Source organism: Ambystoma mexicanum, chromosome 11 (genome assembly GCF_040938575.1).
Source record: "Ambystoma mexicanum isolate Mex_15411 chromosome 11, UKY_AmexF1_1, whole genome shotgun sequence".
NCBI lineage: Eukaryota > Metazoa > Chordata > Amphibia > Caudata > Ambystomatidae > Ambystoma > Ambystoma mexicanum.
This window is the reverse complement of record NC_090934.1, coordinates 1,401,853,737-1,401,877,868: the sequence shown is the minus strand read 5'-3', so window position 1 is coordinate 1,401,877,868 and position 24,132 is coordinate 1,401,853,737. Positions and strand designations below refer to the sequence as shown.

Sequence of the window (24,132 nt, the reverse complement as noted above, 5' to 3'; positions counted from 1 at the left end):
TGGTCGATGCCTTCTTGCGGACGGATCGGGTCTTGAATAAGGCTGCATGAGTCTCTTCCGACTCCAGCGTGCGTTCAAAGTTCCGGGAAGCAAAGATCCAGGAAACCGGGAAATTTACAGAGTGCGCTACTCAGCACACGAGTCCAGGAATCAAGAAGGAAAGGGACTTGGAATGGGGTTGGCTGGAAAAGAACCAAGGAAAACAATACCGCAAGCTACGGAGCACACGTCTGGTCGCTACTTCGCAATAGCATTGAGATGAGCAGAGCTGCGGGAGGCGTGGTCTATTAATAGAAAACGCTACGTCCAAAGTGTAGAGCGAGGAAGGTGTTTCACAGTGGACGGCCATGGTGGGAGTACCAGGGAGTGTAAGCCCCATTGAGACAAGGACCAGGAAGTCCAAAAGGGGTGTGTTCTGTAGGTCATGACAACTACTGCATGACAATCATCCTAGTATTGTTTGGAATAAGTGTTTAGTCTGGTAGAGCTTGCAGAATATTTGCAGCAGAATGTATAGGAAGGTTGGTAGACCACCTGGGTATAAATGGATGTTGTCAGCAGTTTCCCTTGGCACTCACCGTCTGCGGAGAATGATGATTCTTCCTCTGTAAAAATATCTAGGTGGGATCTGGGTGCGAGGTACAGTTTGACAGCATTGGGGCCTGCACAAGTGTATGACATGATATGATATGGCATTTATAACATGCCTATACACACGTGTACAAGCATCATACATTGCTTCATGTTGTGCTTTAGTTGCAGTCACATCATCTGCAAATGGATGCTCAACCTGTGTGGGTGGTGACATCCCCTTACTGAAACATGGCAGTTTCACCAATCACAGTTATCCGGATGCAATAAATATTGCCCATCAATTCTAAGACACCAGTTAGGAAGAGTTTTGCCAATAAAATGATTTGTAAGTAAATACAACAGAAAAAAGATTTTGCAAGTATGCGTGAAGATAAAATCAGTTGGATCGAGATGTTTCTAAAAATGGTTGTGAGGTAAAATCACACTGTTTTTAAAGATGCAGAGTCTAGTACTACGCATATGACTTTCTTTATTGCCAACAGTAGCAAAGCTTTAACATTGCTAGAACCACAAATTGAAAGGCTAGGTAAACAAACTCCATATCCCGTGAGGGAAAGTACACTGGACCAATAGGAACAGACATCTTGTCACGTTCAGAAAAAGGGTGAAATTACAAAGATGCATCTGCCCCCAAGTATGTCAGATATCAAGTGGACATGTACTACTTGAATCCATGATAGTCCTCTGTGAGGAACATTTGAGCTGGAGCTGGTAACTGAAATCTGTTGAAAGTCCTGAAAAGATCTAGCTGATCATTGAGAGACACTCTGAAAGCTATAAGAAGTAAATGAGTGTATGCACAAATATGTTATTCAAACTGAGGGAAACCTTTCTGTTAAGCTTCGATTGCTATACCAGCCACATATGTAAGGATATTTTCTGAACGGGCACCAGCTAAAGAATTGAATTGAAGGGGCCCCAAAAACCGAAGTATCAGTTCAAGCCAAGGACTTGATCCATCATTACAAAAGGTCTAAAGTGGCTGTGGAGGCTGGACGGTCAGGATACTGATCGAAGTGAGCAGAGGCCAGTTAAGAAGTCCCTCATTTAACTGGGGCCCAGACTTCCTGTAAAGATAATAAAAAAAACCTCTCAGAAGTCCTGACCTGTTCAAGTGGTGCCTGAAAGTATGCAAAGGATCTTTCTAGAACTATAGTGTGTGGAAGACTGTTGGGACTCGTAAGAAGAGGAAATCGAAGAAGCTGCACTTCATAGGCCACAGAGCACAGCTGCAGACCTGGAACACAAGATTGCATTGGCCGATGGGGAGCAATGAGAATCTGAAAATCATTGATGTCAGTGTTTTTGCACGTGACTGGATGGAATGTAGGCTGTAAATCAGGATGATTGGGGGAAAAACAAAAAGATCTTAATATCAAGCTTGTAGATGAGCATTCAATGTTCAAGCTTTCAAATCCAGGTGCCAAGAAGCTGACACTTGAGGTGAGAATCGTGGAGCGGGATTGATGCAGTTTGCCACAGCGAGAGACTATCCAAGGATGGAGTTTCCAATTGCTGTGATCCCGAAGATGAAGAGAGTTGACATCCACAACAGTATTGTGAATACCTGAATGTATGCTTTGACAGAAATCTAGTTTTCTAGCCAATAATGCTGGAAGTCCTTGGCAAGATCGCCCACCATCTTTGATCTGGTTCACCCCAATCTGCAATCTAAGACTTGCACAGAGGAAAAAGAGTGTCCTTCCCCTAGTTCATGCTGAATGGACTTGCTCTAATAACGGGAGAAGATTGAAGTGGGAAATGATAGACCTGGAGTTTGCAGTCCCAGTCATTTTTTCAGACATACTGCCACTATTTGAGACAGCCTTTGATCAAGAGAATATCAGCAATGACACAATAAGGGCAGTAAACAGGATAGTATCAGAGCAACTTGGCCATCATCTGACCTTAGCATGAAAAGTTGCACAAGTGAAGGGTAAAAGTAATAGCAACATGGGTTGGTACGACCAGGAATGCAGGAATAAAAAGCAGGAATTGTTGTCTGCATTAAAATAAGCTAATCCAAGCGAACAGAGATCCCCCACTAGTATTAGGGAAGAATCTAAGGATTTGGTAAAAAAAACAAAAAGAAAGCAAAGGTAATAGCCAGATGGAACAGCCTAATCCAAGCCACCTCTCAAGTACCAAAAAACCTCTGGCAGATGGCCTATGTAGGTGACGTGAGGAGGGAAACCCGTTGAATTTGCAATAACTGAGTATACTTGATATACCCTTGTTTCAAGTCTCTATAGAGAGAATAGACTGTATTTTCTGGATTTTAGAGAGGGAATTGAGTGTTTGCCGATAGCCTTGGGTGCAACTGCGGCAGATTACCTGGTCTTCTCCCTCAAGGAAGTGGGCGATGCTTTAAACTCACAATGCGGGGGCAAATCACCTGGACCGAATGAAATCCCGGTGGACATCTACACATTAGATCCTAAGGTCTTTGGTTGGCTATCTACAGCGTGTATGTAATCTATTTTCCAGGACCAATGGAGTCCCATCTACTTGGACGCAAGTTGAGATTGTCCCCATATACAAAAGGGGAGGTAGAAACAATCCAAACAATTTTCGTCCTATCTCCCACTGGCAAGATCTTTGGCAAACTTGTTCTCACTAGCCTTGAAGACTGGGCAGAACATTCCAATTGCATCAGTGATTTGCAAGTAGGATTTAGGAGAGGGGTTGGCATCATAGACCAAGCTTCCAGATGTGGTGTCTTAATCGAGAAATATGTTGTCTTGGCTTTTGGAATGTTGTACTTGCTCTTTATAGATATGAAAATGCCTTTGATGGCATCCCTCGCCCCGAACTGTGGAAAGCACTCCAACGTAAGAATATCCCCATTCCACTACTTGGAGCAATCCTGCCGCTGTACACCAATAATACCTCCAGGGTCGGGTATGGGAAGAGCGAGAGTGCACCAGACAGTTCCCAGTGGAGAAGAGTGTGAGGCAGGGCTGTGTCCTGGCCCCTACACTCTTCTCCATATACTTCAATGATAGTTTAAACTACTTACCTTCTGATCTTACCGATTTACCCAAACTAGGAGGGGAAAGAAACGGTATTCTCTTGTTCGTAGATGATGCAGTATTGCTCTCCCAAACGCCAAGTGGACTTACCAGGCTAGCAGGCCAGTTTAAGTTTTGTGATACAAAGGGTTTAACTGTTCACCCAAGCAAAACTAAACTGATGAGGTGTGGCAAAAGGATGAGAAAATACGCTAGTCTAACCATCCATGTAGGAGGCGCCAAGATCGAGTTAAGACATTTGATGACCTAGGTTTTAGATTTTCTAACAATGGCAAGTGGGGGCAACACATTGATGAATCTAACTTAATTCTATTCCGAAGATGCACAGCCATCCTAAACTTTGCCAACAGGTTTGGGAATAGGATTATTTTCCCGGCTCTGGAAATGTACAGATCAAAGGCATTGGGGGCTGTAATGCATGGAGCTGAACTGTTGGCTCAAGGGTAAACCTCCAGTTTAAACACTACAGAAAATAAATGTTTTTCATAATTGCTCATTCTCCCGAAACATGCACCCAGTCTGCTTGTGCACTTGGGCTGGACCCAATCAGCAATCTAATTGAGCTGAAATCAAATGTGTAATGGTTAAAAACTGTGGACCAGTGGAGAATTGGGGGGAGTTATTGTCGGTCACTCATGTACCTGTTGAATTGAGACTGAGCCATTAATCTCCCATGGATTCCCTACATCAAGTCAACACTGTGGCCCTCATTCCACGTTTGGAGGTAACGGAAAAATTATGCCAGTAAAGGATTACCGGCATTGCTTACCGCTAAGGGCTATTCTGACCAACCAGACCGCTATTAATGGCATCGTAAAGTACGATGCCAGACCGCTATTAATGGCATCGTACTTTACGATGCCATTAATAGCGGTCTGGGCAGCGCACGCGACACATCATGCCGGCATTAGCGGCATGCCGTAAACCGGAGAAGATCACAAGTGAGGCGGACATGCAAATAAAGGCCTCATGAAGGTGGAAAAAGTGCCTACCGGCATGGCTTAAGTACCGGCATCGCCAACCAGGTGTAAAGAGCCCTGAGCAGTGTTTTCTACTGCCACAGGTGCACACAATCAGCACAGGTGGAGGCAATGTAGTCAGACCCAGTACAAAAGGAGCACACCTACACACCACCCCCCCCCCACACACACCAAGATGATACCAATAGTAGTAGCATTACTGGAGCTGGCTGACCTGCCGCCACCACAGAGGAGACGCAGGATAGAAGGAGGGTGAGACAGACCCAGCATGCCCCACCAGTGCAGCCACCGTTACCACGCCGGCAGCCCCAACCCCTGCATCAGAGCCTCTCCCTTCAACCTAACACCTGAGCAGATCCACACCCTGTACCGTGTGGACCGGGACACCATCACCTCCATAGTGATACACGACTACATAGTGAGCCTCATTGAAATACACACCGCCATCCCCCCTCTACTGAAGGTAGTGTCTTTTGCTCCACTTCCTTGCCACAGGCACCTACCACCACACAGTGGGACACATGCATGGCATATCACAACCCTTATTTTCCCGGATTCTCATCCAAGTGCTGGATGCCCTCCTCAAGCACACAAGGGACTACATATCCCTACCGCGGACTCCCCAGGAGATATTCAATACAAAAGTTGCTTTCCATGCTCTGGCAGGCATGCAAAATTGTGTAGGTGCCCTCGACTGCACCCACATGGAGTTGTTGGTCCCGCATGCCATGGAGGTGGTGTATCGCAACCGCAAGCAATACCACTCCATCAATGTTCAGATGGTATGCGACATCAGCAAGATCATCACACATTGCTGTGCCCGATATCCCGGATCAACTCATGACTCTATGGTCCTGCGGAACTCCACACTACCAGGCTTCATGGAGCGATATACTGGCCGACGTGCCTGGCTGCTTGGTGAGTTGCCTGACTCGGCCATGGCAGTGCATCAGGGTTTTGAGGTGGGTGGATGCATACTCCACCTGGGTGGGAATGGGGGGGATGCATACTCCACTTGGGTGGGAATGTAGATGTCACTGCACGATGTGCACATCACCGAACACTGTGCCCCAAAGCATCAGAAACGGTACATGACACCTAAATCCAATAGTGATGAAGTAAGGTTGACACCTATCAATCACTACATGACTAACAGGTAACCAGCCCACATCCCACAACACATGCACCACTCATCATCGGCCCTCACCCACTTTAAGGCCATCCTGCACCATGCAGTGCATATGCACTATGTTGCTGTCTCCAGCATATCAACACACAGGACAATCATCCCTGGGAGTGCATTGAACAGAGCCAACAAGGGATTCCACAGTGTGTCACCGGGTCGGCACACCCATAGTGCATGTCACCATGGAAATGATCAGCGCAGAATGCCCAATATTGCATAGACTACAGCCAACGCTCCCTACTAGTAAATATCACAGAACACAACACATCACTAATTTGACTCCAACACTGCTGTATGCATATACGATGCACGTGCAACAAGATGTCAGTGCACACCATGAATCATCTTGAAGATGCAACCCACACCGTTAGTCCATGGCACAGGACACATAGAGGGACCTGAAATGGGGTCAATGCATCCAGGGACATGTGCATGTGGGCACCAATTACCTGCAGGCATGTGAGACTAGTACAGTTGTCCAACATGAATGTGCAAACATTTATCTTCATTCCCCTCTCATGCAGGTGATGGTGGCTATCCCTTGAAGCCGTGGCTCCTGACCCCTGTCTGAAACCCACAGAACAGGCACGAGGAGGACTACAATCGTTCCCATACCCGTACACGTGTGGTAATTGAGCAAACCTTTGGCCTGTTGAAGGCACGATTTCGCTGCCTCAGCCGGTCGGGTGGGTCACTCCTCTATAGACATATGAAGCTGGCCAAGATCCCCCGGAACGTGCCCCTGCCCCCTGACATGGAATTCCTACGACCTGATTATGATGAAGGGGAGGAGGAAGATGTGGCAGGACCTCATCACGGTGGCGATGCACAGGAGGGACGTGCTGTACGCCAGTCAGTGATCGCACTATATTTCTGACATACATGTCAGCAGAGGGTGACATAATGGTTGGACATAGGGCACTGGGTGTGGGGGTACATGTACACTATGCACTGTGCAAGATTAAATGACACATGCACAATGATGAATGTCCACTCTTTTTTTTTTTTTTACACAACCGGTGTATTGTAAGTAAGAATATAAACGTGAATGACAAAACCCTCCACCACCCTCACCCCTCTCCCTCTCCCCCCACAACTACCCCACACACCCTCACACCCCTCCACCTCCCCCCACAATCCCCACAGACCCTCCTCCCCCCTCCTACTCCCCCTACAACTCCCCCACACAAGTCCCATAGAGTCCACAGAGCCTACATGAGGCTGCCAGAACAGTCACTCAGCACTCCCAAAGCCAGGGGGTGGCATGTCCCGTCGGTGCAGCACACGGACCGACCGGCAGAGCGGGCTGGTCTGTGTCGAGCTACTGGTGGATGGTGCGGCCAAATGCTGAGGCTGTTGGGCGTGAAGACCTGCCTCCAAACCATCAGCGATGCGCCCTAGCACCTTGCAAAGGCAGTTGGTGTTTTCAGTAATGGACTGGCCCAGCACTGCCAATGCTGTGCGCCACTCCTCCCTGGCCTGACGGTTGTCCTGCACAAATTCCTGGATTAGTGCAGTGAGCAGATCAACCCGCTGTGCTCCTGCGGCTGCACCTGTGGCCGTGCTGGGGATCTGGCTGGCATGCCCAGCCTGCTCTTCCTCCCCGGGACTGTATACCGGACTGATATGTCCCTGGGTGTTGTCTTGCCCAGACTGCTCCGTGGTGTTGGTATCAACGGTGTGACTCATGGATACCTGGGGGGATGCTAATTGTGTTGGGGGGTGGACAACATCCACTGAGTCATCCTCAATGGTGCCGCAGATGTGTTCTGGGCTGTCTTCAACTGGTCGGGGTGCCGTGGCTGCCACCTCCCCAGCCACACTGGACTCCTCCGAACTGGATGTCGGACAGGTGTCTGCAGGCAGAACAGTGGAGGGTGGGCGTGGGGGTGATGTGCCCTCCACGGGCCTTTGTGTTGCAGGTGGTATGTGTCCCTGTGGGGCTTCCTTGCTGGGACACGGCACCCCCTGGTTTGTCCTCTGGATTTAGAGGGACGGTTGCTGTCCTGTGCAGGGGTGGTGTCCTGCTCATCACTGTCATTCTCACTGCCTGTGGGGATGAAAGAGAGGGTCGGCATGAGTGATGTTTGGATAGGCATCATACATAGGTACAATTGCACATCCACACAATTGTGGGTAATAGGCATTTGTGTTGGGAACGGCACGTCATTTCATACATGGGTGCTTAATGCAGCCATATGTCGGTGTCACTCATGTTGGTCAGGTACTGTGCTGTCTGACATGCTCACAATTTAGGTCATGCACTATGTGTGCCTCATGGAATTTCCTACTTTGTGTTATATGTGTCATGTACGTTACGGCCTTGCACCAGGCCTCGGCATGTGTCTCAATTGCTACAGCATACTTTACAGGGAGTGTGTGTGTGGCCGACCATGGCGTCACTCTTTGGACAGACATTTGCATTGACTATCATCAGATTTGGCTTAGCAGTTTTTACTTTGGACACTCACCTCCATTCGCAGATGTCGTGGTGCCACACTCCATCTCTCCTACACGTTCGATTGATTCTGGCCCAATCATGCTCGCACATGTTTCCTCGCACGGGGTGAGCTTAATGGGAGAACTTGGTCCTCCTCCGGTTTCCAAGGCCTGGGTAGGGTTTACCGATAGAACGTTCACCACCCTCAGCCGTAGGTCATCCCACCGCTTACGGCAATCTTTCACTGTGCGGGGTGTGTTGCCCACTGCACTGACCTTCTGGCAGACTAGTGCCCAAATCTCCTTTTTGCGCAACACGGCCTCCCTCCTCATGTTGCTGCTGAACAGTGTCCCTGCATGCTCATGCAGGGTGTCGACGAGCATCTGCAGCTCATCCTGGCTGAATCTCTCCTTTTGGAGGCGGGCAGATCCCTTCTTGAGTGCTTTTGGCATTCTTGGGTGGTTGTATGAACTTTTCAATCGATTTGCAGTGTCCCAGGGGGTCCTGTGTGCGGAGGATGGCAATGGATTGTGTTTTTAAAGATGGCCGCTGTGCTCCTTCCCGTTCTTGTGCGATGACGCTATTTCCGGTTCCGCTATTTACAGGTGACCGCAAATAGCGGTGACCGCTAATTGCGGTCACCGCTATTTACGGTCACCGGTAATGCCGCTTTGGACTATGGTATGATGCCGGTAAGGGCTTTTTAAGGCCCTTTTGCGGCATGGCGCAAAGCTCGTGCCCGCAAAGTCGTAATAGTCCTCTATTAGCGGGCTGCTGCCAGCTCGGACACGCTATTTGCGCCATGCCGGTAAGGGACGATACTTACCTCCAAACTCGGAATGAGGGCCAGTATCTTCTGTAGCTGGTACGCTATTGGCTTGATCCAAGGTCAATCCAGGGGAATGGCAACACTGTTATCAAAGATACCTATAGGGAATGGGCTTTTAGCAACAGGATTGCTGATTGTTTCTCTCTAGCCTCTGGATGGTTTTATCTCGAAAAGAAAAGCTAAACTTAAGTTCTCTGATTCTTTGAGTTTTTAAGGCCTTTTTTACCCCACCTATGAACTGATAGCTGAATTTCTCTTTTTAATATATTCTTAACATGGGAGGTGCTGGGCTTTTAAGTGCATGTATGTTTCAATGATTTATTGCTTTTATTGCCTCGTGCCGAAATAAAATATTTTTTGATTGATTGACTAGATTGTCTTTTGACAAGCTTTTATTGATGAGACCCTGTCAACAGTTCCCGGCCGCTGATGTGGATTTCCCTCCTGTGACAATATCCCCACGCGAGCACCCTGGCCCAAAGAGCTAGTCTCTGATTCTGTTCTCATCTCTGTTTGACTGCGGAAAGACCTGGAGAGTGCAACATTAGGCTGCAATATGCAAGAACGTTCTGAAGATGGTAGGCAGATGCTGGATAGACATTGTGAATCCCAGTAGTCTAGAGGACATTCCCCAAAACAGCGCTTTGTATTTGTTATAGGATAACTGCATGAGGATTGAACACATGTATGGAAAACCCAGCAATTCCACTAAATGTGAACAGACCAAGGCTGATTTTCCAAATGGATGACGAACTGGAGCTCTTGCTGGGTGGCTGGAGCCTGACCCACTTGTGACTTCAAAAGTGACTTATTTTGTGACATGAATAACCTGTTTCCATGTAAATGATCAATCCGATTTCTCTGGAGGGAAGAGCGTTGCGAACTCCAATGGGTGAGAAGGAGAATGAATGGTAAACAAGAAAAACCACAAATCTGCCCCCCCCCCCAGATTCACAATGAAGTGGAGATGCCACTGATATCCTGGATGGAGGTGGACTTAGTGTTGCCTTTAGAAACCTTCATCACTGGAATACGTGGGTTTATCACTCTGAGATCATGTTTCTTTCTCTTTACTGAGATTGCTCTGGAAATTGGGGCGTTTGAACATTCTCGTCTATGTCTTTTCATGGCCATGATCTATGTTTCTTGGGAAACCAGGGTGTAATCAACACCAAGAGGTGAATGGTCTGAGGAAAGGTTACATGAAATGGGGTCAGAATTACTCTGTTCACAAGCCAGAGACCGCTTCTAATCAGCATTAACTAAGAGTGGGTGTTTGCCAATTTGAAAGAAAAGAGCAAGTCTTTCTCCTACCTGTGGACATTGAACCAGAACTCTGGGAAGCCTACCTTGTGTTGATGGTTGTGTACATTGTGTTAAGGGTCTTTCTTGTCAGTCGAAGTGCTACAGGAGAACGATGGGCACATTGTTGTACCCTCGATGTTGACAGCGGACTCTGCCATGAACTGGTTGACACATTTTCATAGGAACCTTTTCTGAAACTACCAAATGAGTGGCCGCTGCTTCAGCTGCTCTTAATAAAAAATAAAAAATACTTTTCATGGAATAACCTTTTAATAGTCGTTTGGGCTTTGTCTAATGAGATAGAAGTTGTGACAACTGTTTACAGTGGCTAGACCAAAAGGAAGCCCTACCACTTCAACACCAGGTTTGGTGGAAGTTAGCTCCTCCACCTTGGAATCAATTTTTAATAATAAGCCGTTCTTATTATTTCTTTCGATGGATATTTTTGAACAATTGGTGCATTGCACGCCACCACTAAACGTTTTAGGATACATAGGAGTGTTCAATATGGAGTCACTTTCATCCACCTGAAAGATTTAATAAATGGACACAACATGTTGAAAGCTTTATTTCGGTAAACTCTCAAAGCACAGTCAATGCTCCGCCTGAGATCCTTACCAGATGAATGACGAGTATTCAATTTAGGAGTGTTTGCTACAAAACCCTCAGTTGCTGGTCTCGAGAATCCTGCCGTAGGTTTGTTCCTTGAAGGTTTGTCCAAAGTCTTACATATCCAAAACTGTAGATACCGAGGTATACATTGGGATCAACACAATTTGGAAGAATTTAAGAGAACCATATGTGCAGTGTTGAACGCATGTGCACACAGGGCATCAAGTGGACAGTTATCTAAAATATCAGAAGGGGTTTGCCTGCTCTTCAAGGAGCAAGTTGTGGTCTCATAGGATTGATGTGCCTGGAATCTATATTTTCCAAGTGGTTAGAGTCTAGGGAGTCCTCACAGCCAGATAATGCAATTAGGACCCATTCCCATTCCTGTCCCATTCAAGGGTGTGACTCATAAACTCTTTCCCTTCACTAACTCTGGGTTAGAAGTTCTGGAGAGCAATTTTTTTGTGGCGAGTCATTGCTTGAGTTTTATATAGCGCAGCTATCACCCCGGGGTGTCTCGGTGCTGTAGAAACGGTACAACTTTGTGCAGAAAGACCATCATGAAGGTGCAGAGGCCTCTGTTGTTGATTGAAGGGTACGTTTTTCAGAAGGTTGGGTATTCCAGCATCTGATCACCTGGACATGGAACCAGTGTCTGCCAAATGTATCCAGGGACAGTCTGTCTCCTGTCTGCTCTCAATCTTGCAGAGGGCACAGAAGCAAATGAGCTTGAGCTTTGAGAAGAGGATTTGCCGTAGGGTGTTTAAGGCTTTTAAAGATCATTTGTTTATTCGCCCTAAGCCAATGCAATAAGCGAAGAGTTGGAGAAATGTGCTCACATTTCTTATATTTCATTGAAAGTGTTGGGCCTGTGTTTTGATTTCTATGTAACCTGGCAAGCGTATGCTTTGGTAAGCTTAAATACATGGCATTATTTCAATCCAGACGTGATGAGTGTAAGGAATTGAATACCAACACCTGATGTCAAAAGGATAAATGGGGAGAAGTATTTTTATTTTCTTGATGGAATAATAACATGATTTTGTTACTGCTCTTACTCGATGGTTCAGAGTTAGCTTGTTCTTAAAACTCCATTCCTATTCTACAGCAACAAACACAAGTATGCTTTGAGGAAGTTTCTTGTAACGGTTTCTCTCTGGCTTCACGTGCTTCTTAACGTCTTCTCCCTGGGGTTTCTGGTTTCAAGCATCTTCTTTTTGTCATGACTGTGTCGGTCTTACCCCAATTTCTTCTAGGCTTCCCCTGGTCCCTTAGGTTCTCACTCTCAAGGGCCTGGAGGAAGGCTCTTGACATGTCTCCCTTTGGTCTTGATCACCTCTGTTCACTTTCTTTCTAGATTCACACCAGGTTTCTCCTGGACCATGGCTTTTTCTCAGGTCTCGCAATAGTCCCTTCTGGACCTTAGCTTTCCCTTGAACTTCAAAGCAGTCCCTCCAGGGCCCTAACTTTCTCTGAGGCTTCAAACAGAACCCTCCTGCACCTAAGGTTTCTCTCAGAATGCAAAAAGACAAGTCCTGAAGGCTGTTTTTCATTCAGGATTACAACAGGTTTTAAAGAAGTCTCTCCTGGTCGCAGCCTTCATAACTAGATTCTTGCCCCTTATAAGGGCCCCCATCAGGCAGCTGATATTGTTTCCTCTTTTCCTTAGGGTCGCTGGCAAATGGCCTCTGGCTTTGGCCTTCCAATTCTCTTCAGCTCAGGGAGCATCTCAGCACACACGTTATTGATCCTCCCTTTTCAGGTTCTCTAAGCCTGCACGGCCTTCAGCCCACTCGCTTCCATTCTGTTCCAGAGTACCCTTATTCTCCTGCAAGGTGTAGTGGTTCTCTGGAATGTTCTCTTTTGTCAAGGAAGCACATTGAGGCAGGCCTGCCACTTCTAGGAGTCTCTCCTCTTCTGACTTTCCCCAGTCTCCTTTATACTCCCAGGTCTGGGACTTAGATTCCAATCTCGCTTATGATTTATTATTCTTGGGATTGGCTTTATTATCGTCCATTAAAGATTTATTAACAGTGGTTTTGTATTGGCTAATTGTGTTATGAGCTTTCGTGTTGTTGACACGGCCTGCGAGGTTTAAAGGTGGTCACGGCATTCAGCGCCATTTTGAAATCCTTAGTGATGCGGAGAGCTGCTCCATATTGTTCAGCAGCTCCTCTGTGCTGAACCGACACGGACTGTGTCGGGTGCCTCTATGCTACCGTTCACTCCTTCTCATGACAGTAATACGCTGCTTCTCTTTCTGTGTGACTTGCGAACTCCGCGCATTCCTGGTACAGCTGTTCTTTGCCTATTACCAACTGTTTCTCCATCTGTGGTTTACCTCAATGCCCATTGGTAACGGTAGTCTTCCAAGACAACACTCTGCAGCGGGATACCTGTTAGGGTAACATCACGTGTCTAGTGGGAAAGCAAGCCGGCAGGATCCCACCCCTTCCAATTTCTGGGAAGCACATCAGTAGTTACCAGACCAGACCCTAGGGGCCCGCTTCCACTACATGATGGAATGGGCAGGTATGCCAACTCGCCACAATGCCCATTTAGTCAAAAGCAAAATAAACAAGCGAAAGACTAAAGGGCCATTTGGCCGACGGGTGAATTAAACACAGAATAGAGATTGTGTTTTAGGGATATCCAGCATTTCCCACTATAGAACTGGAAAAGTGGGTAAAGGCCATATTCATATGAAACCGTAACAAGAGTATAACAAAACGAATAAAGGAAAACCCAATGAAAAAAAATGTGATTATTGAATTAAATAAACCTAGGAGATCTAAATTTAGATGGCAGAAAAAATAGACCTTTTCACAGTCTGAATAGATTATTTGAGAAATGACATGGAACCATCTTTTATCACGGTCTTTACCACTTGGATGAGGGTTTCTTTTTACGTTTAGTTGAGAAATTACAAAGAACCATCTTTTATCACGGTCTTTCCCGCTTGGATGAGGGTTTGTCAGTCGTGTGAAGGATGGCATGTTCTTAAAGATTTGCCAGGAAGCATGTCATCCCTTTACCACTTTTTGGAAGAATCCAGCGTGTCGAAAATGATTCTCTTGTTAACTAGGAGCCAACACAAAGCAGGTGAAATCGGACCCGCACAGTGTGGTCTGCCTAAGTGCCTCAAAAGGCGCAGCTTTTAGACATGGTGGAACCACATGATTTGCATGTGGTAAGCCTGGAAAAGGACTGCTTCTGTATTCCAATATGGGAGATTCAAAAGCATTTCAGCTCAGTCACGCAAGGCGTGCAATCAGTCGAAGCAGCCAGTAGCACTACACTGACCTGAACCATCATTGAGGGACGCAACCTATAAGATCTTTAATAGTTGAGGTTAGATAAGGGTATTTCATTTGCTGCATCCAGCTGTGCACTGCCAACAGCCATGAAATAAGGCCTGATGTAAAATATGGGTTGATCCTTGCACAAGCTCAAAAATATCTGCAAGACGTGTGCAAGTTGGGCATAGAATCGTATAGATGATTCTACAAGGTCGTCAAGGTCTGCCGTCCTCAGATCCGCCGAGTATGCCCCTCTTCCTCCAGGTCCGCCAAGCATGCCCCTCTTCCTCCAGGTCTGCCGAGCACGCCCCTCTTGCTCAAGGTCTGCCGAGCACGCCCCTCTTGCTCAAGGTCTGCCGAGCACACCCCTCTTGCTCAAGGTCTGCCGAGCACGCCCTTCTTGCTCCATGTCTGCCGAGCATGCCCCTCTTGCTCAAGATCTGCCGAGCATGACCTTCTTGCTCAAAGTCTGCCAAGCATGCCCCTCTTGCTCAAGGTCTGCCGAGCACACCCCTCTTGCTCAAGATCTGCCGAGCACGCCCCTCTTGCTCAAGGTCTGCCGCGCACACCCCTCTTGCTCAAGATCTGCTGAGCATGCCCTTCTTGCTCAAGGTCTGCCAAGCATGCCCCTCTTGCTCAAGGTCTGACGAGTCTGCCCCTCTTGCTCAAGGTCTGCCGAGCATGCTCCTCTTGCTCAAGGTATGCCGAGCACACACCTCTTGCTCAAGATCTGGCGAGCATGACCTTCTTGCTCAAGGTCTGCCAAGCATGCCTCTCTTGCTCAAGGTCTGACGAGCCTGCCCCTCTTGCTCAAGGTCTGACGAGCCTGCCCCTCTTGCTTAAGGTCTGCCGAGGATGCCCCTCTTGCTCAAGGTCTGCCGAGCAGGCTTCTCTTGCTCAAGGTCTGCCGAGCAGGCTTCTCTTGCTCAAGGTCTGCCGAGCAGGCTTCTCTTGCTCAAGGTCTGCCGAGCACGCCCCTCTTGCTCAAGGTCTGCCGAGCACGCCCTTCTTGCTCCATGTCTGCTGAGCACGCCCCTCTTGCTCCATGTCTGCCAAGCACGCCCCTCTTGCTCCATGTCTGCCGAGCAGGCCCCTCTTGCTCAAGGTCTGCCGAGCAGGCTCCTCTTGCTCAAGGTCTGCCAAGCAGGCCCCTCTTGCTCCATGTCTGCCAAGCAGGCCCCTCTTGCTCCATGTCTGCCGAGCAGGCCCCTCTTGCTCCATGTCTGCCGAGCAGGCCCCTCTTGCTCCATGTCTGCCGAGCAGGCCCCTCTTGCTCCATGTCTGCTGAGCAAGCCCCTCTTGCTCAAGGTCTGCCGAGCACACCCCTCTTCTCTGCTAGAGGTGTACGTACCCCTTGTGTGTCCTCTAGCTTTACCCTATATCATCTGCAGTTTGAACATCAGTAACTGAAATGTCCAGGCAAAGCTACGTGTTTGTCCTTTTAACAGTAAACTGTAACCTATGTCTGTACCCCTTTGCTAAATGTTCGCTGTCTGCTTAAAACTATGACGCACGTGTTTAAATGAGAATTGCTGGAGGTCGCATATATATAATCATGTAGGTGCGTTGCCTGAGCAGGATCACCGGACATCATTGTGTTTTCATCACACATTATTTAAGGACTCAGAAAAGACCCCAAGATACCAATGACTGTTAGAAACAACCTCTCATTGTTTGCAACCTTCTTGAAAGGTTAATATTCCGGGCCCACAAACATATTAAGACCATTTAGATCTAGCACCTGCGGTAGGAACTAGGGTGTCCACACTAGTTGTGGAAGCAATTAGTCTGCAGGACAAGGTTAATAGTGCCATTGCAGGCAAATGGTGCAGGAACAGCACCAGACTCCGACACACTGAGGACTTGAATTTCGAGATACATTGTACAGTGGTTCATGCTTCTAACACACTACCTGCCCTCTTGATGGTTAGGATTGAAGCCGGACATGCACGTGGCTCACGCATTGGCTTCTTCATGCACAGAAGCGCTGCAGCAACGGTGCCAGCTTCTGAGGCTGTCTGTTTCATGCACAGATTATGGTAAATACACGCATGCGCTCCCGCCTTGCAAACACTGCGGTCGGTGTGCACCAGAGAGAGCCACCGTAAGCCATGTCCCACCTTCTTCAAGCATTAGTAAAGACGGACAAGCTTTGCATGCACCGCCCTTTCTATACAGCTAACTACTGAAGCATAACACTGTCCTCTACATAGGCAACCCAAACACATGAAACTGCTTAACCCACCAAGTAGATATCCGGGATTTACAAATCAAACGAGAACAAGCAAAGTGCAACAAAAACGCACTCACATTGAACCTAAGGTGTCCCATCTGGTCCTGGGCCTGAACCCTCGCGACCATATCACCCCTGCGTTGGCTGCTTTGCATTGGCTCTTTGTAGCAGCTTGCATTAAAATCCACCCACTTTTGGAGCATTGGCCCTACCTACCTGACAAGCTGCAAAGTGCTGGCTTCTCGGGTCCTCTGCGACCCTCAACGTGTTGACCACTCTGGAAAAGGAGACTGCTTGACATGACATTGTCAGTTTCCTGGAATACGCTTTCTGAGGCACTCCGAGCAGACCAGTGCCAGCTCCAGTTCTGGCAAAGACTTTCGAAAGTTCTTCCCACCTACACTTTGATTTCCCTATCTCGATGGATCCTGTAGTTACTTTCTGTCTCTATGTACATTGTGTTATCCCACGTACCCAGACCTGCAAATCTGTGCCAATCTTCTTGCTGGTGACCGACTGGTCCAATTCTGTCCTGCACTTAATCGCTTGTTGCATCTTACCTACTGTACAAACGTACCTAAATTACCGTATTTGTTGTTTTGCCAGATATTTGGAAACGTCCAAAAAGACCAAAAATAAAAGACCGAATGGGTGATTTGGCTGAATTTCAGCAGTTTGAAAATTCTGTACGGCAGAAAAGTATGAACAAATCCCCCATTCGATGGCAAGGGCTGCAGAGGTGCCCCCTGCACCCTGGTTCACTATCCTGTGAATGGGGGTTGTGGGGGTGTCCCCTGCAGCCGATCCCATAAAAAGTGTAAAAAAACAAGAAGCAAAGGACCCTGTGGCGCAGGATCACTGAAGTGAAAGGGAACAGGCGTTGCAGGGACACGGCACACTTGCCGCCGCAATGTAAGTAAGGGCGTGGGAGTGGGGCGTGGCTGGGATTGGAAGCCTGTTGCTGACTGTTCAGGGGAGAGAAGACTGAAAGTTATTTTCCGGAAAATAACTTTCGGTCGATTCTCCCTCGAACATTTCAGCCACAGACTTCCAACCCCGATCCGTGTGTATTGCTGCACTTATGTAGTGCCAGTCCCTGTTCTTCCCCCTTTACCCTCTGCACGTATGTCTCCAAAGTTTATTAAAGGTCAGATGTCCCTGCCTGCCCCACATTTACTTTGGAGGTGCTGCAGAAAGATTGGGGTCTCTGGTTGTGCCCATTCAATTACAAAATAAATAGATGTAATGCCAGTGGTCTTGCATGGTGACCGTCTTCCCTTTTCAGTGGCCTCGCTGCAAATGAAGGGGGGGGGGGTTCATTAGTGGGAAAGGGATAGAGGCAGATGCAAAACCTGGGCTGTTGGTGGATGCAGGTTGCAAGTGCCCAATTCCTGTGTGCCAATCCGCGTTCTATGGGCTTGCCATAGACACCTGGGGCTAGTTGCCCAATTCCTGTGTGCCAATCTGCTTTCTATGGGATTAGCGTAGACACCTGGGGCTGCGTTGCCCAATTCCTGTGTGCCAATCTGCTTTCTATGGGCTTGGCATAGACACCTGAGGCTGCGTTGCCCAATTCCTGTGTGCCAATCTGCGTTCTATGGGTTTGCAATAGACACCTGGGGCTAGTTGCCCAATTTCTGTGTGCCAATCTGCTTTCTATGGGATTAGCGTAGACACCTGGGGCTGTGTTGCCCAATTCCTGTGTGCCAATCTGCTTTCTATGGGCTCGGCATAGACACCTGAGGCTGCGTTGCCCAATTCCTGTGTGCCAATCTGCGTTCTATGGGTTTGCAATAGACACCTGGGGCTAGTTGCCCAATTCCTGTGTGCCAATCTGCTTTCTATGGGATTAGCGTAGACACCTGGGGCTGCGTTGCCCAATTCCTGTGTGCCAATCTGCTTTCTATGGGCTCGGCATAGACACCTGAGGCTGCGTTGCCCAATTCCTGTGTGCCAATCTGCTTTCTATGGGCTCGGCATAGACACCTGGGGCTCCGTTGCCCAATTCCTGTGTGCCAATCTGCGTTCTATGGGTTTGCAATAGACACCTGGGGCTAGTTGCCCAATTCCTGTGTGCCAATCTGCTTTCTATGGGCTCGGCATAGACACCTGAGGCTGCATTGCCCAATTCCTGTGTGCCAATCTGCGTTCTATGGGTTTGCAATAGACACCTGGGGCTAGTTGCCCAATTCCTGTGTGCCAATCTGCTTTCTATGGGATTAGCGTAGACACCTGGGGCTGCGTTGCCCAATTCCTGTGTGCCAATCTGCTTTCTATGGGCTCGGCATAGACACCTGAGGCTGCGTTGCCCAATTCCTGTGTGCCAATCTGCTTTCTATGGGCTTGGCATAGACACCTGGGGCGATGTTGCCAAAGTGGAAGAGCCAGACCTGCTAAAAAACATGAAATGTCAGGTCCTCTGTAGGAAAAATGGAGTGCCAAAGTACTTTAAGCCAAGTAATGAGTGAATTGCAATCAATAAATGTCATGTTTACATGTAAAGTCACACCGAGAGCAATGTAACATCAGTGCAGTACAGTGTGCAACATGCCTGTAAGAGTGCAGTTAGTGGGGTGGAGGCATGGCATGGGACTGGAGGAAAGTAGCCCAGGGTGCCCCCTCACCTCGGCTTTGGATGTGCCCCCTTCATTGGAGGAAGGTGGGCCGCATAAAGCAGCAACATTTAATGAAAGCAGAATGTCCATGTAGGGCCTATGTAGCATGGCATGTGATGCTCACTGCAATAGTGCCCTCTGTTCAGTGGCGCAAAGATCAGGGCATGCTGACTTGACCTGGCTGCCCTACAGAGCTGCAAACAGGACATAACTGGACACAGACAGTAAAAAGGTGCTGCGGCCGCACAGCTAACAAGACCCCACAATTACTCATGTAAAGCGCTTATTTTAGCGCCTGCATTCGTATGCATGCATTGGTAGGCAACTGCAGTAGGGTGTTAGGACTTGCATGTCAGGGGTGTGATGGGAAGGGCAGAAGGGGACAGGAGGCGGCTCATTCTCGCAGCAGGCCTTACTGTGGTGTCAGAGTGAAGGAGGAGTTAGATGCATGTAACACTGAAGCTGCAGCTAAACAGTCTCAAGAGAATGTGGAAAGAAGTTGCATGCCTTCACTGACGTACGTTTGCCCTCTGCCAGTCTCTGGAGTTGGCACCTCTGCCTCACATTTTAGCCTAGCTGCACACTTGCCTCTGTTGAGTATTAGCATTAAAAAGCCTATTTATAAATAAGTCATAGCGAACACAAAGAAAATGTTACTTCAGCTTTGGATCTATAAAATATATATAATATATATATTATTTTCTCCAAGCAAAAAACTTTATTTGTAGGGACGTTAAACTTAATGCAACAAAACCCCCGAAATTCAGCTAAAGCCACCTTAACTTCACGGCCCCTGTTGCGCAGCATGTGACATCACTGGTGGCATCACTGCTGGCATCACTGCTGGCATCGCTGGTGACATCACTCACTGGTGGCATCACTCACTGGTGGCATCACTGGTGGCATCACTGGTGGTATCAGTGCTGGCATCGCTGGTGGCATCACTGCTGGCATCACTGGTGGCATCGCTGGTGGCATCGCTGGTGGCACTAGTGGTGGCATCACTCACTGGTGGCATCACTGGTAGCATCACTGGTGGTATCAGTGCTGGCATCGCTGGTGGCATCACTGCTGGCATCACTGCTGGCATCGCTGGTGGCACTAGTGGTGGCATCACTCACTGGTGGCATCACTGGTGGCACCACTGGTGGCATCACTGGTGGCATCGCTGGTGGCGCTAGTTGTGGCATCACTCACTGGTGGCATCACTGGTGGCATCGCTGGTGGCATCACTGGTGGCATCGCTGGTGGCATCACTGGTGGCACTAGTGGTGGCATCACTCACTGGTGGCATCACTGGTGGCATCACTGGTGGCACTAGTGGTGGCATCACTCACTGGTGGCATCACTGGTGGCATCACTGCTGGCATCGCTGGTGGCACTAGTGGTGGCATCACTCACTGGTGGCATCACTGGTAGCATCACTGGTGGCATCGCTGGTGGCATCACTGGTGGCACTAGTGGTGGCATCACTGGTAGCATCACTGGTGGCATCACTGGTGGCATCACTGGTGGCATCGCTGGTGGCATCACTGGTGGCACTAGTGGTGGCATCACTCACTGGTGGCATCACTGGTGGCATGTCTAATAACATGTGACATGGATGATTATTTGAGCATGCTTTGGAGGTCATTTGCATACCCAGGATGCCTTGCAGATGTGGCTCTGAGCTGGGGGTGTACTTCCAGCTGGGGTTTCTAGGTGGCGCTGTGGGATGTGTGACTTGGCTCAAATGGAATATCACAGACATACATTACAGTGCGGGTGGTCGGGGCCCTATGAGATACACAGGACATCAAAACAATGAATTTCCTGTAACTTTTCATATGTACAGACTACACCGTCTCTGCGCTGCTGTAAATCCTAGGGAGGGAGGAAGGCTGGTGGGTGGGCTAGGTGCCAGGCAGGAGTGCTTCCAGCAGGGGGCGCTCTTGTTTACTCCAGCATGGTTTACTGGTGGCATGGTTGAAAATGGCTCCCAGAGTTGCGTAGTTTCGCTTCCGTGAACTAATTTACATTCTGAAAGTGGTAACTTCCTCGTGCATTCGGCCTGTGCTGCATTTCCGAGTTGTGCAGAGGCGCGGGCTCGAGTGGAACGGCCTCACCGCCGTCGCCGGGCTCGCAGGCGCAGGTAAGACCTCCTGGGTGCCGTTTGAGGGTGCGGGGGGAGGGTCAAGCTGCTACTTGTTGCGCTGCGTTTCCTGGGGGAAACGATAACCAACAAAAACCACTTGTAAAAACCCAGGACAAACAGGACTTTAAGAATAGAAGGCCTCGTGTCGCCGGTGCCCGGGCAGCAGACTGGGCTTGGAGAGCTGAATTGCGGAAGTTGAAGGCAGACGTCTGCCTTGTGCCGAGACTCGGGCCGGGGGCAGTGATGGGGGAGCACCCCCAGAGCACAGTGTTCTCATTTAACAATCATCAACAGGCAGCTGGAATAAACATAGCGCCAGAGGAAGCCAAAGACTCACCTGCTCAAGCTTTGGGGAGGGGGGGGCACACAGGGCACGGGGGCAATCCCCCCTGCCCCCTCACCTGGCTCTGCCACTGTTTAGTGGACCACACATGCCTGTGATTAGCATATATTTGTGAAACCACCGCCTGAATTGGTGAACAAATGAACAAACTGGCTAATTAATATTACTGTGTTTATTAAGCGCGGACCTGGTTTAGAGAAGCAACAGAGCGCTTTACAGTGGGACACAACAATACAGATACACAACGTAGCGCTTAGAGAGGTTAAACAACAATACAGATACACAACGTAGCGCTTTACAGTGGGACACAACAATACAGATACACAACGTAGCGCTTAGCGAGGTTAAACAACAATACAGATACACAACGTAGCGCTTAGAGAGGTTAAACAACAATACAGATACACAACGTAGCGCTTAGAGGTTACAGGCACAACGGAGCGCTTTACAGAGGTCTACACCAATACAGATGCACAACGCAGCGCTTTACAGAGGTGTACACCAATACAGATGCACAACGGAGCGCTTTACAGAGGTCTACACCAATACAGATGCACAATGCAGCGCTTTACAGAGGTGCACACCAATACAGATACACAACGTAGCGCTTTACAGAGGTGCACACCAATACAGATGCACATCGGAGTGCTTTACAGAGGTCTACACCAATACAGATGCACAACGCAGCGCTTTACAGAGGTGCACACCAATACACATGCACAACGGAGCGCTTTACAGAGGTCTACACCAATACAGATGCACAATGCAGCGCTTTACAGAGGTGTACACCAATACAGATGCACAACGGAGCGCTTTACAGAGGTCTGCACCAATACAGATGCACAATGCAGCGCTTTACAGAGGTGTACACCAATACAGATGCACAACCGAGCGCTTTACAGAGGTGCACACCAATACAGATACACAACGTAGCGCTTTACAGAGGTGCACACCAATACAGATGCACATCGGAGTGCTTTACAGAGGTGTACACCAATACAGATACACAACGGAGCACTTTACAGAGGTCTACACCAATACAGATGCACAACGGAGCACTTTACAGAGGTGTGCACCAATACAGATACACAACGGAGCACTTTACAGAGGTGTGCACCAATACAGATGCACAACGGAGCACTTTACAGAGGTGTACACCAATACAGATACACAACGGAGCGCTTTACAGAGGTACACACCAATACAGATGCACAACGGAGCACTTTACAGAGGTACACACCAATACAGATGCACAACGGAGCGCTTTACAGAGGTGTACACCAATACAGGTGCACAAAGGAGCGCTTTACAGAGGTAACACCAATACAGATGCACAACGGAGCACTTTACAGAGGTGTGCACCAATACAGATACGCAACGGAGCGCTTTACAGAGGTGTGCACCAATACAGATGCACAATGCAGCGCTTTACAGAGGTGTACACCAATACAGATGCACAACGGAGCGCTTTACAGAGGTCTACACCAATACAGATGCACAATGCAGCGCTTTACAGAGGTGTACACCAATACAGATGCACAAAGGAGCGCTTTACAGAGGTAACACCAATACAGATACGCAACGGAGCGCTTTACAGAGGTGTGCACCAATACAGATACGCAATGCAGCGCTTTACAGAGGTGTACACCAATACAGATGCACAAAGGAGCGCTTTACAGAGGTAACACCAATACAGATACGCAACGCAGCGCTTTACAGAGGTGTACACCAATACAGATGCACAACGGAGCGCTTTACAGAGGTGTACACCAATACAGATGCACAACGCAGCGCTTTACAGAGTGGTGCAACATTACAGATGCATAACTAGGGCCACGCTTATGGCAGAAGGGGGAGGGTGATGGACCGTGCGTTGGGTTGATGCACCTACTGTAGCGATCTACAGTTCCCGATGAGATGATGGCACAGGTGTGCTGACGATGCTGAGGTCTCTCCAGTCATCACATAATCTCGAAAAGAAGCCTGGCTTGATTCCCAGCACAAGCAACTCCCCAGCTGAGCCCTTGCACCCGTGGGAGCAGGGGGTCCGCTTATTTATGAGGGCTGCTGCAAGGCCAGAGTGCCCAAAGCAAAGACACAAGGAACAACGAACAGCGAGCGGGCAGTGGCATCGTGGCACTTGGAAGGGCACTGCATGTTGAGTGGTAACTCATGGGCCGTTAAAACTGTCCTCCAGCCCCCAACATGTTGTGGGTGGCTCCGAGCCCTGCGTTGTGCTGCAGGGCGATTGGGCAGCTGCACAGTTCAGTCCTCTGGAACTGAAACCAGTGCCCCCTACTCGTGTGTTGAACTCTTACGTGTGGTTGTGCAACTGTGTTATGACACACCATGCTTTAAATGGATAAACGGAAGTGAAGATGCTCACCAATGGCGGCTTTAAATGGTCTGGGGCTCAGACCCCGTAAGGTCGAGCGTCTCCCTGCCCTCAAATTCTCTGTCTTTCCGCCAAGGCACGAAGCTCTCTGTGTCTCACTTCATATGTGTGTCTTGCTCTTTGTGTCTCACTATC

The 24,132-nt window shown here is 48.6% G+C and overlaps 1 protein-coding gene across 3 annotated transcripts in view; it reads left to right on the top strand.

Moving 5' to 3' along the window:
- The window catches only part of LRRK1 (leucine rich repeat kinase 1), a 1,071,210-nt gene that overhangs the window by 81,950 nt on the left and 965,128 nt on the right, over positions 1-24,132 (top strand). The window contains exon 1 of one of the 3 annotated variants that reach the window (XM_069625025.1): positions 21,145-21,256. The exons of the other annotated variants lie outside the window; for them this stretch is intronic. The gene's annotated coding sequence lies outside the window, so the exon portion shown is untranslated. Of the gene's footprint in view, positions 1-21,144; positions 21,257-24,132 lie in introns of those variants that run through there. 3 annotated transcript variants of the gene reach the window in all.